The following is a 16,458-nucleotide window of genomic DNA, read 5'->3' as shown; positions in this document are numbered from 1 at the left end:
GTTTCCCCTTGAAATCAGACATGTCTGTGGTAAGGACAACTTGGTTGCTGATTCTCAGTCAAAAGGTTTTGTGTTTAGCCAGTGTGTAGCCCTGGCACACACTTTGTTTTGCCTGCACATTTTGCCATATTGGAGATGAGTTTTGTTTCGGTTGGGCTCATCCCAAGAGGATGGGAATATGAGAAAGGTATAAAGATGGAGAAAACTTCTGAGTTTTAGGCAGCTATTTTATTTTCTAAATAAAAGAATGTTGATATTATAAATAGTTTAAAGTTGCTGTTTTTTCTTGTACAATACAGACAATAAACATAATGTTCAAATTGGATAAAGCAACACATTTAAGTAGCAACACATTTAAGTTGAACATGTTGTGAAATGGGGCTTTTTTTCTGTGGGTGGTGAGCAAGCTTGTCCAACAAATACAAGGTATATATTTTGACACCGTAACTCTTCTGGGGAGTTCGAAGGCAAACATTGGACCCGGTTTCACGAAGCGATAGAACTTAGGCTTAAGAGTGTTTTAACAATGCATCTTTCCTATAATAGCTGAAGATGTAACATGCATTTCCCAAAACACCACACAGGGAGTGGTGGCTAAGTGCGTCATTGGAGCATGTGTTGATACTGAAAGGATTGAATGAAAGGGAGCACTGCTTTCAGATCAGCTTTTTCCATTAAATGATTTCCTTAAAAGTACAATTATTTCACAATACTAATGAGGAATCAGCTCCTAGAGAGATATTACCAGGCCCAGAACTCTAGATTGCTAGCTAATGTTAGATTGGTTGATGTTCATTGCTGATGTGCTAAGCCATGCATGATATGATGGTTCACGGTGGGTGTTAAGACCCTATTCGAGTTTGCTTGGCCAACATTCCACGTGGATGCCTTTCAGAACCCATTTTAAAACACCACCTGTTTTGTTCTGTTTTTTATTGCCTTGTGTAGGCTTACCCTGTTATGACATTTTGATAACCATGTAAATCTCTCTAATCTATGGATTTCACATGACTGGGAATACAGATAAGCATCTGTTGGTCACAGATACCTCAAAAAATGGGTAGGAGCGCGAATCCTGAAAACCAGTCAGTATCTGGTGTGACTACCATTTGCCTAATGCCTCGTATAGAGTTGATCAGGCTGTTGATTGTGACCTGTGGAATTATGTTTCACTCCTCTTCAATGGCTGTGCGATGTTATTGAAGATTGGTGGGAACTGGAACATGCTGTCGTACATGTCGATCCACAGTATCCCAAACATGCCCAATGGGTGGCGTGTCTGGTGAGTATGCAGGCCATGGTAGAACTGAGACATTTACAGCCTCCAGGAATTGTGTACAGATCCTTGCGATATGAGGCTATGCGTTATCATGCTGAAACATGAGGTGATGCCGGCTGATGAATGGCATGACAAAGGGCCTCAGGATCTTTTCAAGGTATCACTGTGCATTCAAAATGCCATCGATAAAATGCAAATTGTATTCATTGTCCGTAGCTTGTGTCTGCCTATACCATAACGCCTCCATGGGGCACACTGTACAAATTGATGACATCAGCAAATCGCTCGCCCACCCGACACTGCACACGTGGTCTGTGGTTGTGAGGCCGGTTGGATGTACTGCCAAATTATCTAAAACGATGTTGGAGATGGCTTCTGGTAGAGAAATTAACATTCAATTCTCTGGAAACAGCTCTGGTGGACATTCATTCCTGCAGTCAGCATGCAAATTGCACACTCCTTCAAAACTTGAGACATTCTCTTGACAAAGGGGAAATGCTCACTAAAAGTGATATATATATATATTTATATATATACACATATTTTTGTTCGGTGTTGTTGTCATCAACAAAAAGTAGGCAGGAATATTTGCCATATCCTGTGGCAGTTTCAAGGTAGGATCAGGATGTACCAGCCATTCATTTTAAACAGCATTATTGCAGCGAATACAATCGGTATCCTTACAAAACATATAAAGTAGGGTTGTACTTTTGTCACGTTCTGACCATATTTCTGTTATTTTATTCTTTGTTTTAGTATGGTCAGCTCGTGAGTTGGGGTGGGCAGTCTATGTTTGTTTTTCTATGTTGGTTTTTGGGTTCGGGCAAGTATGGTTCTCAATCAGAGGCTGGTGTCATTAGTTGTCTCTGATTGAGAATCATACTTAGGTAGCCTGGGTTTCACTTTTGGGTTGTGGTTGTTTGTTTCCGTGTGAGTGTTTTGGCCACACGGTACTGTTTCGGTTTTGTAAATTCACGTTGTTATTTTCTGTTTAGTGTTCTGAATTTGAATTAAAAATCATCAAGAACACTTACCACGCTGCGCTTTGGTCCGATCCTTACTCCTCCTCAGACGTAGAGGAGGAAATCCGTTACAACATTGTTGACACTGTTGATAAAGATGAGCGATTATGACTATATAAAATAAATAATTAAAATACTGAGCTTTATTGTATGCTCCAAAAAATTGGGAAATTATGTTATTTAATACTAATGCATTTGCTCAGTGTCACATCCTGACCTTAGTTCCTTTGTTATATTTCTTATTTGGGTTGATCAGGGCATGAGTTGGTGTGGGCATTCTATGTGTTGTTCTAGTTTTGGTTTTCTATGTGTTTGGCCTGGTATGGTTCTCAATCAGAGGCAGCTGTCAATCGTTGTCTCTGATTGAGAACCATACTTAGGTTGCCTGTTTTTCCAACTTGATTTGTGGGTAGTTGTTTTCTATTTTGTGTGTTTGCACCTTACAGGACTGTTTCGGTCACTCTCTTTGTTGTTTTGTTATTGAGTGTTCAGTTAATTTGTTAAATAGTAACATGGACACATACAACACTCTGCAGAACGTGCAAATGGGAAGAGGGGAAGAGACTGGTTTTGGATTCAATGTCTATCATAACACTCCCTGGTATATTATACTCAATCTGTTATATTCAGAAGCACCGTTTCCAAAAAAAGTTGCATTTTCTCTCTTTAAAGTTTTCATACTGTACAACATCTCTGACCCTCAGCCTTGTGATTTGTTCACAGTAGATTTAGAAAAATACATACACATTTATGAACATGATTTTTTAGGAGAATGGTTTCATACCTCCACATAATTGTTCTATACTGCCTAATTATTATGAATTGTTTGTGAGTTTGAATGACAACGACAGACTGTAGACATATTCCTTTTGAACCGCTGGTTGAATTTCAGGATGCCCAATGCAAGTCATAAAAACTGATCAGACTCACTGCGTGTCGTAATTTGTTCCTCAGAGTGTTCTTGTCTTAACATACATTCTTTCTCCCCTAAATAAAAATTGTATCTCTGCCTAGAGCCATCAGGTATATTTTTTGAATGAATGGGAGGGCCTTCATTTACTCTTGGGTACTGTCCTAGAATCCATTAAAAAAAGTGACTTCAGAGATCACGTTTTGAGCCACGAATATGCATACACCTCTTCCTGCAAAGGTTGTTCAGAGTGTGTTTTGTTTTATCCAGTTGTATGCAACTAAAGGTAATCGAAAATGTCATCTATGTAATCCCCAAAAGTAATTATTTATCATGAGGGGGCCATAAAAAATAACTAGTAATGCTGCATACTCAAAAGTTAAAATGTCACCTTTCTGGTAAAAAAAGCTAGAAATTGCTGAGGGGTAGTCACTTTTGAGGACACAAGCTCAAGTACACTACAAATATGATAAAAATATGGAACTACGAAACATCTTATGTGATGCATTTCCTATTCAACAAAACTGAACATGGCTTGAAATGACATGTACTTTCAAAATATAGCCTAAACAAATGATAAAATGATTAACTATAAGATTTCACCTTTTTTATAATTGAAAAATACATATTTGTATATTTAGCTTTAGAGAAAATGTGCATATTTTCAAAAAGTTCTCTTGATCAAAACCTCTGCCCCCATTGCTGTGAAATGTCTCGCGTAGCTTTATCTCTGCATCCTGAACTCATTAGAAACTCACCTTTCATCTCATAGTGTCCTATTAATCTTGTCCGTCTAAGTGAATTTTTGTTTAAAATCTTTGAATTATTTTAGATTAATAGCTATAAATTGAGCTCTGAATGTACTACTGTGATGAAACCACTCATTTGCAGGCATGTGCTTTGTCAATGGCTGTGATGTAGGATTCAGCCAGGAGTTGATGGACAGTCAGATAAGCAAAACAAATGGTAGGACTGACTTCCCAGCTTCAAGTGGTATCAGATTTCACATCCTACGTCACACAGACTCAGAATATACTATGTGTCCATGGGAACCAGGGCTATCGCTCAATGCAAGCCATTTCGTTCTATGGTGTCCACAGATCAATTTACAAGTGGAAATTACTGTTGTACCCGGTACCAGAACCACGCTGGTCATCTAAATAGGTGACTTTACATCTAAGAGGATTTTATCTAGACTTACTCAAAAATACTAAAGTATTACTCTGACAGTTTGGATGGGTATATATTGAGAGGTTTACGGAGAATAACCTCCTTTCTGAACTTCATGCATTGATCAAATATATGTGACACAATTTCCAATAGAAAGATGATGGGGCAATTTTACCATCAGATACAAGAAGTAATCAGGTGGAATAACAACATCTTAGTGTACTGTTCTTGTTTACTGGTTGCCTCCAGTGCTGCATCAGAAGTTCCTCTTGCCACCAATCCATCTACCTCCCATGGGTCTCAATTAGGCTCAACACTTGATGAAAGACTGACATCGATGCGAGAGTGTGTTTACATTCTTTTAATGATACCGAGGTCCCAAAATACACTGAACAAAAATATAAATGTAACATGTACAGTGTTGGCCCCATGAGCTGAAATAAAATGTATATTTAAAAAAATGTATAATCAAAAACATGTATCCTTTGCCAAGATAATCCATCCACTTGACATATCAAGAAACTGATTATACAGCATGATCATCACACAGATGCACCTTGTTCTGGGGACAATAAAAGGCCACCTGGACAGCTCATGAAACTGTAGGTTTGCACAACTGAAGAATGTCTGCACAAACTGTCAGAAACCATCTCAGGGAAGCTCATCTGCGCACTGATCATCCTCACCAGGGTCTTGACCTGATTGCAGTTTGTCGTCGTCACCGACTACAGTGGGCAAGTGCTCACCTTCAATGGCCACTGGCAGCCTGTTTGGAGTTTGCCAAAAGGTATCCAAATGACTCTCAGACCATAAGAAACAAGATTCTCTGGTCTGATGAAACCAAGATTGAATTATTTGTAAAATGTATATAGGTTTTGGAATTTGGTGAAATAGCAGTTAGAAATAGAAATCAAACTGGATGGACATCAGAAATAGAAGAAGGACTAAAAACAAACTAAATATAACTATTGTAAAATAGATTGTCTATAAAATGTATATAAGATGGTTAAACTGAAGGTATAAGCCTGTGTTATTGTTTATTAGTTTACTCCAATTGGGGGAAGGGTGGTAGGGTTTGCAGGGAATAATAAAGGTATATTCTAAAAAATAGTATGTATATCTATATAGGAATGTGGATGTGTATATGTGTATAAGTACGTGTATGTATATATTTACCCCAAAAAGATATGGGGGATTGGAAATGGTGCAGACAATTACAATGATGGAAGCAACAATCTTTCCGCGATATTAAGCTGATCCACCCCGAAAAAATACATAAATAAATAAATAAAAGATTGAACTCTTTGGCCTGACTGCCAAACATTATGTCTGGAAGAAATCTGACACCATCCCTACGGTGAAGCATGGTGGTGTCAGCATCATGCTGTATTGATGTTTTTCAGCTGCAGGGACTGCGACACTTGTCATGATCGAGGGAAAGATGAACGGAGCAAAGAACCTGTGGCCCAACTTGCATCATTGTGATACATCAGGAAGAGGAGCAATTGATGCTGGTGTCTGAGTTTTGTGATTGGTATTATGCATGGGACGTTGATAACGTTGATATTGGGCTTATTGATAATAAGCCCAATATTGCTTGTGTTTTCTCAATGGCCAAAACCCATTGGGGCCACGAGGGCAGTTTTTATGTCTGAAGCAGGCTTACATTGCACCTCCCATTTCTCTCCATTGACAAGAGACCTGGGATATGAAAACAAATGGCTGTTGGAAAGTGTAGCACCAGAATCAGTACAGTGTGAGGGCCTGTACTGTAGCAGCGACTTCTAACCCCTGCACAGAGGGAGCTCTACATGCTTGAAGATAGAGCACCACATGAGTCCCTGGCAAAATCACACATGGTTGAGTGGGCGGATACTGGGGTTGGGATGAAGGGGCTGGTAAATGCTGTTGATTGGGAAATGCGTCCAGATGAGTCAACCTATTCACCCAGCACACTAACGTTTTGTTACCCATTCAACTCAGACACACCAGTTGATGGGGGTGTGTATGGACTGGACCAACTGTCATTTGAGCACAGTATCCACTCAGTAAAGAAGCTATTGCTGGTATTACTTCTGTACATGCTTCATTATTAGAGCCCGGAGCGTTAGTCTTGTCTCCAGAGTCACCTTGCAATACCCCTATCTTGCCAGTAAGAATAGCTTTAGGTGTTTGCCGTTTTGTGCAGGATTTGAGACCTGTCAATAATGTGTTTGCTCGTACCCCTGTGGTTCCCAATCCAACTACATTGTTATCTGCAGTTCCAGCCCCAGCTAATTGGGTTACTGTTGTGGATTTGGCTAATGCATTTTTAGCATTCCTGTTGCACCCGAGTCACAGTTCTGGTTCGTGTTCACATTCCTCAGTAAGAGATTTATGTGAACCATGGCCCCCATTGGGTACACTGAGTCCTCCACAATTGTTTCAGCTGCATTAGAACAACTTTTTGAGGGTTTCATTCACCCGGAGGGGAGCACTCTAATACAGTACGGCTGGGTCCAGAGAGAGAGCAAGCTATTCTCTCTGTCCCACAGCCTGTTACCAAACAGCACATGATGTCACTGACTGGTATGGCAGGGTACTGTAGGGCATGGCTTCCCGACTATGGCAAGGTTGTCCAGCCTCTATCAAATACCATCTATGGTCACAAGATAGCTATGAATGACAAGATTAAATGGACCCCTGAAGGACTGATTGCCCTGATGAAACTGAAACAGCTCATGACTACGTCCACATGTCAGCCTGACGATTCTAATCCTTTCAATCTGTTTATGTGTGAGAAGAATGGGTTTATGTCTGTGTTGACTCAGGACCATGGGGGGGAAACAGAGACCAGTGGGTTATTATTCTAAGTGATTGGATAGCAGGGTGAGAGGTTTGAGGGCTGTGGCTGCGGCTACTGAAGTTGTACTAGCACGTGCTGACATTGTGGCAATGTGTCAATTGTTCATGCTCTCACCTCACAGGGTAAGACTGCTCATCTGACTCCAGTGAGGTTGCTCCAATATCAGAATGTACTTCTAACCAGGTCTCATGTGACCCTGAAAAGGTGCACTGTGCTAAAGCCAGCAACATTGTTGCTGACCAAGGAGGACAGAGAGCCACATGACTGTACAGCTCTGGTGGAGCTTGTGTCTAAACCAAGGTCAGATTTGAACGATATTTCTTTGCAGAATGCTGAACTGGAAATATTTGTGGATGGCTCCACTCAGAGATCTGAGAAAGGGGAACCGCTTGTTGCTTATGCAGTTACCACAGAAGCAACCACACTGGAGAGTGCTAAATTACCATCACACCTTTCGACACAAGCTACAGTTGCCCTCACCAGAGCTTGTATATTGGCTAAACACCAGTCAGTCACCATTTGGGGCAGCAGGTAGCCTAGTGGATGGAGTGTTGGACTTGTCACTGAAAGGTTGCAAGATTAAATCCCTAAAAATCTGTAATATTGCCCTTGAACAAGGCAGTTAACCCACTGTTCCTAGGCTGTCATTGAAAATAAGAATTTGTTCTTAACTGACTTGCCTAGTTAAATAAAAAAAGAGTACATTTTGTGTGGTAGATGATTTTGAAACTCTGTGGAAACAACTTGGTTTCCTCACCCCCTCCGAGCAAGACTATTGCTCACTCCAAACTTGTTGATAACCTGTTGAAAGCAATTTTTCTTCTCTCTGAAATTGCTGTATGTAAGTGTTTGGCACATTCTAACTCCTCTGATCCTGTCTCCAAAGGAAATGCCAATGCTGATTTGAGAGCCAAATCTCTGGCTGTGTCGTTTGACTCACCCGTGTTAGAGATAGTTTAACTTCCCGTTCAGAACATCTCCTCTCTCACTGACATTTCTGATTTGCAGTCTTCTGTTGGTCCTGTCGAGCTGAGGAAATGGATGAGGCTGTCTACACATGACCAGGTGCAGAAACTGTGGTGGGGCCTGGGTGGGCTACCAACTTTACCATGTTCTTGTTTCCCTGATTTTGCTAAGTTGGCACATGGCTATGACCATGTTTCAAATGGGAAATTGTTGATTTTTGTAAAAGAAAAAAAATGGCTTGGACCTGGATTTTCTGTGTTTATTGAGCAAAAATGCTAAATGTGTGATTTATATGAATAACAATGCAGGAAGGGGAATTCCCATGCCTATATCTGCTCATCCAACCCCAGAATGGCCTTTTCAGCATGTGATGATGGATTTTATTGAGTTGTCACCTTGTCAGGGTTACAAATATTGTTTGGTTGTAGTGGATGCCTTCTCCAAATGGGTAGAGGCTTTCCTACAGCTGTAGCAAGAACCTCTTGAGAGAGATTCTACCCAGGTGGGGGTTGCCATCCCAAATTAACCAGTGGAAATTGGTCCCATTTTGTTATTTAGAACCTGTCTGAGAGTCTGCAGATAAACCTCAGAACCAATTGCAGTTGAAGGCCTCAGTCTGGGGGATTAGTTGAACATGTTAATCAGACCCTGGAAATTAAGATGGTTAACCTTATGGTCTCCCCTGGGTCACTGTGATGCCGTTGGCACTGATGTACATGAGGGGGAGGGCTCATGGAAGCACTGGGTTGTCCCCTCATGAGATACTGACTGGTAGACCTATGAGGATGTTAAATACCCCTTTATAACAGAACAAGCTGACTCTAATGGCTGCGACAACTACATGGTACGTTACTGTACGGCTCTAAACAATGTTCTGAAGGCTATTTTTTCTAGGGTGAAAGCAGCATTGCCTCAGCCCCTAGTGGGAATCCTACATAAGCTTCAACCTGGTGACTGGGTAGTGGTCAAGGACCTGAGGAAGCATTGGACCCAGCAGAGGTGGACTGGCTCTTTCCAGGTGTTGCTGATAATCCCCACCGCTGAGATCGACGTGGGTACACGCCGGCCACTGCAGGAACGTGCCATATGATCCAGTTCCAGATGTACCGGAGGATGGACTTCCGCCTGGTACGACCTAGTTGGCCATGGGAGAATCAGGTTAAAGTGAGAAGAATCCTTGTTGTTGCATTCTTTGCCGGCTTTTTCCTCTCGATGACTGGTTGGAGCCTGCAGAGAGGGGAACAGGTGAGAGGGGAGGAAGGCACAAATGCCACTGCAGTCCCATGGCGGGACTTAAATAACAGCCGCTCCAGCTCAAGCCAACGGCAGGCTCAGGTCAGGAGTCCAGTAAACAATAGCCACCCTGAGACCAGAAGAAGCAGAAGGTAGATGCATCCACAACATTATTCATAAATAGCATTATAAATATTCACATACCTTTGATGATCTTCCTCAGAATGCACTGCCAGGAATCGCAGTTCCACAATAATTACTTGTTTTGTTCGATAATGTCCATCATTTATGTCCATTTATATCCAATAGCTTCTTTTGTTAGGGCTTTTGGTAAACAAATCCAAAAGCACGATCTGGTCCAGTCGGACGAAAAGTTCAAAAAGTTATATTACAGGTCGAAGAAACTTGTCAAACTAAGTATAGAATAAATCATTAGGATGTTTTCATCATAAAAGTTCAATAATGTTCCAACCGGATAATTCCATTGTCTGTAGAAGAGCAATGCAACGAGAGCTACCTCTCAAGTGAAAGCGCGTGACTGAGAACGAGGCTGCAGGCAGACCCCTTAGTCAAACAGCACCCATCTGGACCCCTTCACATGAGAAGCCTGAAACAAAGTTCTAAAGACGTTTGACATCTAGTGGAAGCCTTAGGAAGTGCAAAATAACCCATATCCCACTGTGTATTCGATAGGGGAGACTTCAAAAACTACAAACCTCAGATTTCCCACTTCCTGTTTGGATTTTTTCCCAGGTTTTTGCCTGCCATATGAGTCCAGTTATACTCACAGACATCATTCAAACAGTTTTAGAAACTTTTAGAAACTTTAGCCCAGGCATCTGTGAAGGTGCACAGCTCAAATAAACTAATGAGGGAGGGACAGCATGCGAAAGAGAGCATCCATGGATTCTGGTTCAGAAAAAGATGGTGGAGGATGCATTGAATGCCCCTTTTACTTTGGATGAGATGAAGAGAGTGATAGCTTAAGCTGGAGTAACGTCTCTGAGAAAGTATGTTGTTTTACATTATGATGGCTCATCTCAGTGACACTGCAATGGGAAGAAAATATTGGGCCTTTACAAAAAGGTGTGGCAGGAAGGGAAGCTGCCTGACAGTTGAAAGCAGGTAGTCGTGGTGCCGATACAGAAACCAGGCAAAGACCCCACTAATCCATCAAGTTATAGACCAATAGCGTTGACATCTCATGTCTGTACACTTATGGAAAGAATGATAACAGAAAGGCTGATGTACTTCCTGGAAAGCAAAGGCCCGACATTAGTCAAAAGGTCAAAGTAGGCTCAGGAAAGGCAGGGGAATGACGTACCCTGTACTGTGTCTGGAGTCAGTCATACGGAAGGTACAGGCAATTAAGGAGGTGGTGCTAGCCATTTTCTTCGATGTAGAGATGTGTAGAAGGAGGGCCTGCTTATCAAACTGGGAGGACGTGTTTTTAACTGGATAAAGAACTTTGTTTTTGGATGATCAATACAAGTGAGTGTGGGAAGCTCTGTCCCACACTCACTTGTATTATGAGGGAGATAATGGTCCCCCCCCCCCAGGGAAGTGTAATTAGTCCTTTCCTGTTCCCCATTTTGATTGATAATGTATTCTCCCATGTGAGAACCAATATTGGGAGGTCATTGTTTGCGGATGACGGGGCGCTTTGGAAGAGAGGGAAAAATATTCCCCATACAGCCAGAAGAGTTCAAGAAACGATCAGGGACGTTGAGCATTCGTCCCTCAGGTGGAGATTTAAGTTCTTAGTTGAGAAAACGTTTTACAAGACACTTTTTACTAGAAAGAACATTGGGGAGAAAATATGCCTGAAGCTGTGCATAAGGTATTTGGGGAGGGTGGGAATGTTTGGGCTATTGGGGATCTGGTTTAATCATCAAATTAAAAGGGCAGAACAGAGTGGGGGAGGATAGAATGGCATTGAAACATTATATATAACGGTATCAAGGTCATCACTGGACTATGGTAGTGTAGCATATGGATCAGCAGCTCCAACATCTTTAAAAATCTAGATGTAATCCAAGCGCAAACTCTAAGAATATGACGTGGAGCAGTAAGGATCTACCCGGTGACAGCACTGCAGGTAGAGTTGGGAGAGATGCCATTAATGCTAAGAAGACAACAATATCCATGACATATTGTGTCAATTTTCAAGGACATACGGTTTATCATCCTACAAAAAATGTGCTCCTAGAGTGCTAAAAGTATGAACTAGATCTGAAGTTGTGTGGATAGGTAATAACATGGTGAGGGAAATGGGACTGTTTGGGAAACAGCCCCTCTGTGGTCCTTCCTGCTATCCCACCTTGGTTGCTCCTTCAGCCAATTATAGACCTAGGGTTGCTTGAGACGGTAAGAGTTGGCAAGTAAGAAGTAGATCCAGTAAATATTGTAAGTGAACATTTGAGAACTCAGTACTATGTGGTCTTTAATATATTCACTGATGGATCTAAGGACCCTGCAGGGAAGACAGGTGCAGCTTTTAGTGTCCCTGAGGTTAAGGTGGCAGTGACAAATAGAGCAACGGATCGTTTATGCATGTACACAATGGAGTTGCTGGCCATACTCTTGGCTGCTCAGTGAGTGGAGGGGGTGAGGCCAGACAAGGTAGTCATCTGCTCTGACTCATGTGCAGCACTGATGAGCTTAAATTATTTTCTGTCACCGAGCAGGCAGGATGTATTGTATGAGATTTTGCGGTGCCTGTTTAGGCTGAGACAGATGGGGATATTTTTGAGGTTCCTCTGGGTACCTAGTTCATGTGGGAGTAGAGGGGAATGAGGTGGTGGATGTTCTCACCAAGCAGAATCTCAAAGATCCTAGTTTTGGAATGGAAATGTCAATCAGTAAAGCAGACGCCAAAGGGCTAATAAGAAAAGTGGTTAAAAACAAATGTCAAGAGTTGTTGAACAGGGAAGGAAAGTGCTTGTATAAGATCCAGGAAAAGGTGGGGCAGGGAGGTCCTCGGGTCGAGATAAAATGGAGGAAAGTTTAATCACAAGGCTGAGACTGGGACACACAAGGCTCAACACTACATTGAGGTGTGATCACTGTCAGGAATAGATGGAGACAGTGGAACACCTTCTATTTTAGTGCCAGCAATATGGGAGGGAAAGATTGTTGTCAGATTTAAGGAGTAATTGTGTTGAAGAGCCAAGCGTAAGTGAACTGCTGAGAAAATCTTCAGAGTATGTAGTGTTTAATTCTGTATTTTTTGTTTCCTTAAGGAGATTAATGGGTAGGATTTAGACCTTCCCTGTCTCTGGTTCAGCCTCCAGTCCAGTTGGTCACGGTGATACACCTTGAAGTTGGTTGCCAACCTCCATATAAAAACCACATAAGAAGAAGAAGAACAACAACAACAACAAACAAGGGAAGTAGTGAGTAGTAACAGTGAGGTAAACTAATCAATCTTTGCTATGGAGAGAGGTTTTTAAGTTCAGATGGTCAGCTAATTGAGTTCGATGTGTAGGCTACAACCTGGCTGACATTGTGTTTAGCCAAGCTGACAGCAGCTAGCTACTATACCAACCACAGATTTTATGCAAGTTGTCATGTCCTGTCCTTTATTTCTCTATTTGGTTAGGTCAAGGTGTGATTTGGGGTGGGCATTCTATGTTGTCAATTTCTTTGTTTTGGCCGAGTAGGGTTCCCAATCAGAGGCAGCTGTCTATCGTTGTCTCTGATTGGGAATCATACTTAGGCAGCCTTTTACCCACCTGTGTTTGTGGGTAGTTATTTTCTGTTTAGTCTCCGTTACCTGACAGAACTGTTCGCTTTCGTTTTGTTACTTTGTTAGTGTTTTTTGATAATAAAAAAAATGATGAACACTTTTCACGCTGCGCTTTGGTCCACTCCTTCCGACGACAGGCGTTACACAAGTAAAGTTTAGTTTTATTTATTAGGATCCCCGTCAACTACCGCACATGCAGCAGCTACTCTTCCTGTGGTTGACATAAAACTTACAAATTCATGACAAAATACAGAACAGTAATCGACTGATATTACATTAAATTAAAATGTTACATTAAAAAAATAGTTATGTATAGGAAAGACATTCATATACACAAGTGACACATTAAATCTGTTTTTGGTTTGGGTACATGAAAAACCCATACTGGCATGTCTGGTGGGGTATGTACAGTACCAGTCAACAATTTGGACTCTACTCATTGCAGGGGTTGTTTGTTTATTTTTTATTATGTTCCACGTTGTAGAATAATAGTGAAGACATCAAAACTATGAAATAACACGTGGAATCATTTTAGTAACCAAAAAAAGTGTTAAACAAATCAAAATATATTTTGTATTAATGTTCATGCACTTCCTACTGCTTCTGTATTGTGTTTACGTTAGCAAGCAGGCAATCTTAATCTATCTGTGTGAGTGATCCATTTCGGGTGTACTCACATTAATTCATACAAACTGCAATCATGTGATGTTCCGCTAACCAGAGCATGGCATAATAAAGGTCTTAAATTCATAATTAAGGTCTTAAAAATCCATACAAAACTTTCACCAGTCATGCGGAGGGCAGATACCCATATGCCACCAGGCATTGCGCTAACACTAGTTCACATTGGCTCGTGAAACTACCTCTAACTTCCTTCATGCTGGACACACAGATATTGCCAAACATTGCCAAAATCCCAAAGCATCCCTGACATGTAAAATCAGTTAATTTATTTCAACATCCTAAAAATGAATATGGTAAAGAGAGATGTGATGATATTAGGCCTGAAAATAATGCAAGGTTATTATCTAATTTCAGCAATGGTTAAAACAAATGCTGAGCACCAAAAGGCATATAGACAGAGGAAAAGAAGTGATGGCTCATTCAAAGAAAAGGGTTGAAAAAGGAAGCAAGCTGGGAGATGAATCAAGAAAACAAACAAAGCATGAGGCAGATATGGAACGAGCAAAAGCAGAGAGAAAAGGCGTTCGGGTCAAAAGAGGCAATGTTATTGCTAAAGACCCCACCAACCAACTCATCCCAATCCTCAGCCTTTTAGGTTCAAGCAGCCTCTTGGAAAGGCAGTTAAACGGGGGACTAAAAGCTTTGCCAGCGAGTCCAAATAAAAAGGCTGTTGTTTCAGAAGCTGGGAATCTCATTGTGCTTTCTTTAAAGAACAAGAAGAAAAACCGTTAACACTGAACTCTCTGACAAAACACAATGATTGGTAAATGGGTTTTATATTAGAAACGAGGCATGCAGGCACCAGGGATGTAATGACCATCAGAGAGGGAGGACGAAAAAATGTCGGTGTTGTAGGCATATCGATCCTTCAAGGGAGAAAATCCAGAGGCTGTTATCGAGAAATCTAAGTTTGCAGAGCTGCAACACCCCAATGTTCTCTGGTGCTCAGACACACCAAGAAATGTGTGCCATTACCACAAGTACACCAAACTGCTTCTGAATTGTGTGTGCCATCATGTACCACGGAAGGCATTTCACAAATCAGAGTTCATTGAGGCCTTGGTCTGCTGTGCTGGAAGCCAACAATGTATGCTGAGTACCTTGGACTGCAGCAACGCCAAACAGCTTGACATGCATATTCTTAAGAACATTCCTGAAGAGGACAAGCAAACACAAACAACTTGGTATGCCTTTGAGGCAGAGGGAGTGCAGGTGAAATTCCAGAGGAATGGGGTGCTGGGGGTGTTCTTGAGTCTACAGGCCCAAAGTTCTTGGGGCACTGTTGTGAAGAGAAAGCAAAGTGGCTCCTTCGGGTGAAGGAAGGTGTTGAGGATTCTGTGGTGCATGTGGACTTTGCGGAGAACTACACTGCTCCATGTCAGGGTGAGATCCAGTCTGCACACTGGCATCAGAGGTAGAGAACTATTTTTATTTAGTTTGTGCTGATGTTAACCCCCCCTGTCTTGTGTCATCATGGGTGACAGCTTTGAACATGACAAGAATACTGTGGCAACATTTTTAAACATGATCATTCAAGATATGCAGGAAAAACATCCTCAGGTAAAACAGTTGCACATCTTCAGCGAGGGGGCTGCCTTGCAGTTGATGAACAAGTTTAGCTGGAAAAACATGTCAACAACACTAAAAGAGCTGTTCCCAACAATGCGCATTGAGTGGCACTACTTTGCCACAAGCCATGGAAAAGGTGCAGTGGATGGAGTGTACTCAGTCATCAGGTAAAGGTGGTCAATGATGCTGCAGCCTTTCTAGCTGTGTCAAAATGGAGCTGCCCAAATGTACAAATGAAGCTGATTACATTGGAAGAGATTGAAGACTTCACCCAGAAGCATCACCTGGAGGACCTGTGGAAAGATGTGAGACCTGTTCCAGGAACTCAAGCCATCCATCATGTTGAGCCCACCTCATGGGGAAAAGTGAGACGGAAGCTTATTCATCTGCATGTCAATCAGCTGATCACACTTTTGTGCAGTGTCCTCAAGAGCAGTGGACTACCAGCCAAACACACCAATCGCCTGACGACCAGTCCTTGTCCAGATCCACAGTCGTGAACATTAAAGCAGGGGACTGCCTTCTTGTCATATACATGATAAGATAAAGACTGATGGTGTTGAACTGCAGTTCTTGAGGAGAAACTACTACAAATCCTGTGTACATCTTGCCAGCCAAGGAGGACAAGGATTGGGTGTCAGCAGGCCAAGTTGCCCAGTCCCTGTGTTCTTTTGTGGACATCGGGGAGGGGGTACCATTTCACAGAGCCTGAGATGGGAGATTAAAGGGTGTGAGATTAATACAAAGCATGAGTTTATAAAAAATAACATTTGAATTGATGAGTTTGTTGATGTTAATTATCTGAGTATGTGATTAATAATAACATTTAATATTTGAAACAACTTCTTAATGATCTAGAAAGAAATGACTAAAACGTTGTACATTTGACATAGAGTATAGTGTCATAATTTACTGTCTGTATTTTAGGACCCTGTCACATGCATAATGCAGAATGTCACATTCATAACACAAAATGTTCCTTTAGTGTTATTATGAAAGTGCAAATATTTATATAATTGTTATTGAGGTATG

Source organism: Oncorhynchus tshawytscha, linkage group LG08 (genome assembly GCF_018296145.1).
Source record: "Oncorhynchus tshawytscha isolate Ot180627B linkage group LG08, Otsh_v2.0, whole genome shotgun sequence".
Taxonomy (NCBI): Eukaryota; Metazoa; Chordata; class Actinopteri; order Salmoniformes; family Salmonidae; genus Oncorhynchus; species Oncorhynchus tshawytscha.
This window is presented reverse-complemented; position numbering follows the sequence as displayed.